The sequence below is a fragment of the Equus przewalskii genome, chromosome 31 (genome assembly GCF_037783145.1).
Source record: "Equus przewalskii isolate Varuska chromosome 31, EquPr2, whole genome shotgun sequence".
In the NCBI taxonomy this organism is placed as follows: domain Eukaryota; kingdom Metazoa; phylum Chordata; class Mammalia; order Perissodactyla; family Equidae; genus Equus; species Equus przewalskii.
In genome coordinates this window covers 4532783-4537161 of record NC_091861.1, presented here as the reverse complement: position 1 = coordinate 4537161, position 4379 = coordinate 4532783, and the positions used below count along the sequence as shown (strand labels likewise).

The window sequence follows — 4379 nt, the reverse complement described above, 5'->3', positions numbered from 1 at the left end:
GCAGGCTGGACTAGAGGCCATAAGTGGTAGAAAGACCAGTTAGAAGTTACAAATACAGTCAATATAAGAATTAATCAGGGCCTGAATTAATTATGGAATGAAAAGGTAAAGGAGAATGTAAGGCTATTGCTCAAAGAGCAAACCAACCAGTTAGTACCTCTCGGATGTTGAAGGCCAGGGGAGACACGCAGAATTCTGGGTTGAAGCACTGGGACAGGTGGTGGGGCCATTCTCTATGGGAACACAGCAGGAAACAGATTAGGGTAAGGAAAGGCACATAGATCCATGCTAGGAAGCACTCTACAAATATTTGTGAGTTGTATAATGAATAAAGGACAGAACAGTTTTCTTTTAAACCAATTTTATAGCGACATTCAAACCAGTTAGATTAAGCTGGATAGAGAGAGGGCGTAAAAGGCTCCAGCATTGTTTCCAAACCACAAATCAAATCTTGGCATGTTAACTTTGGAAAGCTGTTACACTTGCTGGGTCTTTGTTTCTTAATCCAAAATTGACAGACTTTTGTTCTATCATTGTTTATGATCCTGATAACCTGTGATTTATTTAAAGAACTTTAATTACTCAAATGTTCATAGTAACTCTGGCTGGTCTGTTTCCTTAACATCTAATTTTCATTGTGCTATCGCTTCTTTTTTCTTGTTTTGACTATCTTTTTTTCATATCCTTTGTTTTTTCTTTAAGTACCTTTTTCATAGCTCACACATTTTTTTTTAATTTAAAAAATTTTTAGTTTTTAAGGGAGTTTCTTGGGAAGATAAAATTAAACAAAATACTCAATACTGCTCTTCATAGTCTAGGCTCCCCAAATTTGGGGCCAGAAGCTACATATGCGGATATGCAGGGTAAGTAAACAATTTGGAGTCGTTATTAACTTAGAGACTATAAAGAATTAAAGAGCCTGGGCTATACAGCGAACCTTTAGCACTTTCTATTGTATCGTAAAGGAGGTCGAAACTATCAGAGGAACAATTCAGGCTCTGAAGCTTGGAGGCGCACCTGTGGGTAACCTGTGGTCTGACCCAGTGTAATTGTTGAGAAGTCTCTGGGAAGCCACTGGGAATCCTACAAAATATCCCTAGCAGTAATATGTTCTCTTTATATATTGAAGATAGCAGCAACTGTTAGAAACAAGACAAAAACTTTTCCCTGGAGCTACCATGATGTTCATATACACAACTAGATGGAAACATTCATTTCTGCACAAGGAAAAATGTTGTGCAGACATTTATTAAAGTGATACTTTTCCTGATCTCTCATAGACTGAAAACTCCCAGCGTACAGAGCTTGTTAATATGCCACAAACTAAGCCCTTTACTAGATTACATTTCAGTTGTAATGATGTCGAGCCATTGATTTCATCCAGGAATTGAGGAGTAACTTGAAGGATTCTTTTTCATCCTGGAAATCACGTCAGTAAGGACCAAAGATCTGTGGGGCAATGGTGTACGCAATTTTCTCAACACAGTCAGTGTTTATTCTACTCATTCATGTGACACAAACCTTGGTTTGAACATTGAGGAGCAGAAATGCCTCTACAACACCAGAGTTCTGAACATTCTCATACCTTCTTTGGTAACTTGTCAGGAGTTGGCTGGCTGGCAAAGGCAGTTATGAGGCTGCAATCCCACTATTGGAATCCAATGAATGACTTTAAAAAAAACTCACATGAATTATTTTTTTTTAAAAAAAAAAGCTTTATTGAGATATAATTCACATACTATGCAGTTAGCCCATTTAAAGTGTACCGTTCAATGGGTTTTAGTACATTCACAGTTATGCAACCATCGCCACAATCAATTTTAGAACTTTTTAATCACCTCCTCCAAAAATCTATACCCATTAGCAGTCACTTTGCACTTCCCCTCCACCTCTCCCAGCCCCTGGCTGCCACTAATCTACTTTCTGTCTCTACAGATTTGCCCATTCTGTGCGTTTTATATAAATGGGATCATATAATGTGTAGGATCTTTTTGTTTGAGGGAAGGGGTAGGAAAAGAGTGATGGGCTGCTTTTCTGTTATCGTTAGTTTTCTTGTCTTCTAATATTTAGAATCCTTCTGTCCCTAAATATTATCTTCCTAATTCCCATCACAGCTGGTAATAGGAGGGGGTCATTCCCAGTGTTTCCCAACAGTGAGGACCGGTGTCCTGCAGTACAAAGTGCCTGCTCCACACAGATATGGTGGGAATGGGAAGGCATCCTGACTCATCTGCGTTTGTTGGGCAACCACTGCTGCCCGTGTGGTCCCCAGCAAACCGAATCACCTAGTAACATAATCCAGAGTGGGTAAAGCCAGCTGTGTTAAGTACAAGCTGAAAGTCTATGAGAAAGTGTTGAGAGTCAAACACCAGAGAAAGCAGTTGAAACATCAAGTGGAAGTAGAGAAAAGCAAGATTGGGTCATGGTGTGACATGCAGTGTCTAGACAGAAGAAGAAAAGGTAAGAAACAAACAATTAATGTCAACAATGTTAGTCAAAACTCTCTGATATTCTTAATCTGGAACATGGGTGTTCCATGGCAGACACGGAAGGGCCAATGATTCTTTGCAGTTGATTTAAGTCTTTGTTCCTGGGAGACGGGTGAACAGTGTTGGTTGTTTTCAAAGTAGTCAGATGCCATTCTCCCCACTCCTCCAGCCATGTCCCCTCCTCCATTCTGGCTAAGTATGGGTCTGAAAATGCCAGCTATTATATTCTCATTCTTTCTTGCAGGTAGAGCTGAGCATGAGACCCCATCATGGCCAATATGACCTGGTGGGAGATTGCGGGGATATTTTTTGGAGTGGATTTCCTCCCTAATAAAAAAAAGATCCACAAAAAAAATTAGCAATGTTTTGGCAAGACATTGTCTTCATTTGATCCCTGGAAGTATAATAACCACCTTGAGACCATGAAGGGACAAGTCAAAAAGATGGCAAAATGGGAGTATAGAATACATCCAAGTCCTTGATGCCAATGTTGTACTTCTGATATAACCAACCCTAGAATGCCTCTTCTCAGCTTTTTGTTATGTGAGCTTAAACTACTTTGAATTGGGTATTTTGATGCTTTTTATGGAAAGTATCCCAGAATGATATCCTGGAATGAATAGACTACTTTCAGAGGATCCTTGGCTATGAATCTTGGTTACCAGGTGAAGTGTGTGATGTAAGTATGTGCAGGTCACAAGTAAGTGCAGGTCATGTGTGCTTCCTGTGTGATGGTAATTCCTTTGATTTCTCCTCTGAAAAATCTTCCCAGTGGATGCCATACTTGATCTATATTCGAAGAGCTGGGGACAGTATTGTGGAACAGGGGATCCTAAGGACCAAGGACAGCACTTGCAACTCTACTTGGCAAGGATGTTCCTCAGAAACAGTGGGATCACAGAAACATCAAGGTGCAATGCCAAGATTGGGCAGTACGTGATGGAGCATATCAGCTCCTTGAAGTTGCGTGAGGCAGTGAATGGAGTTAGGGAGGCTGATTTTCATTATGAAATGGGTCCTAAATACCAGGCTTCCACAGGTAGTGCTTGGGATTGAGTTATAGCTGGGCCCACTGACCATGGCCTTGTTTATACAACATCTCAATTTCCCATAATCCACTTCAGTAAATATTTTTAAGGCAAGCCTTGGCTGGGAACCAGAACACATCATTTTGATCAGGGCTTTAGGTTTATCAAACCAAAAGCAGGGACCCAAACTCCCCATGATCAACACATTGTGACATTGCCCAGAAGCAGTTTTGATAGCTCTTAGCCAGAAATTTATGTCCCTTTTTAAGTTAAGATGATACAGTCACGCTGCCTGGTGGTCCTGCCCCTTTTAGAAAGTGATAGGGTCTTTCTGCCAAGCAACTCAGCTATACTCCTGTCTTAATCCCCTATCCCCACATTATGGAAAATCAAGAACCAGAAAGGGTGAGTATGCTCTCTCCAAGCACGTACCTCCACCTTCAAGCAAGTCTGTTGCACAGGGCTCCGTGGGCAACCCCAGCGAAGAGCAGAGTCCCGTCCTCTGCCCAGGATGAACTACTGTGCCGTCAATGGTCTTGATGACATCTCTGCCTCTGGAAGCCAGTGAGACAACGAGACCACCATGTTCTCAGGTTTCTGCACAAATTATGGGTTCTGTGTGTTTATTTAAACAACAGAAAGATAAACAAAACAAAACAAAAACTAAGCATGTTGCTGTCCTGGATTTCACGTGAACTTTCAGTTGTGGCGAATAGGAATGAAACTGAGACCTTGTAAAATCTGTGAACAGCAGTCAAGCTGTTCCCTCCACCCAAGTATCTAAGAAGTTGGCCAACACGTCGGACACCAGATATTAGGAATCCGTATTTCTTTTCCCTGGGACACATTTCCCAAGGTCAGG

At 41.2% G+C, this 4379-nt stretch overlaps 1 long non-coding RNA gene across 1 annotated transcript; it reads right to left on the bottom strand.

Moving 5' to 3' along the window:
* Window positions 1-1694: 1694 nt before the first annotated feature.
* Window positions 1695-4132, bottom strand: LOC139080649 (uncharacterized). The gene is made up of 2 exons (XR_011535322.1): window positions 3950-4132; window positions 1695-2816 (listed from the first exon to the last, which is right to left on the bottom strand). It is a non-coding gene; the product is annotated as an uncharacterized lncRNA (long non-coding RNA).
* Between the last annotated feature and the right edge of the window lie 247 nt (window positions 4133-4379).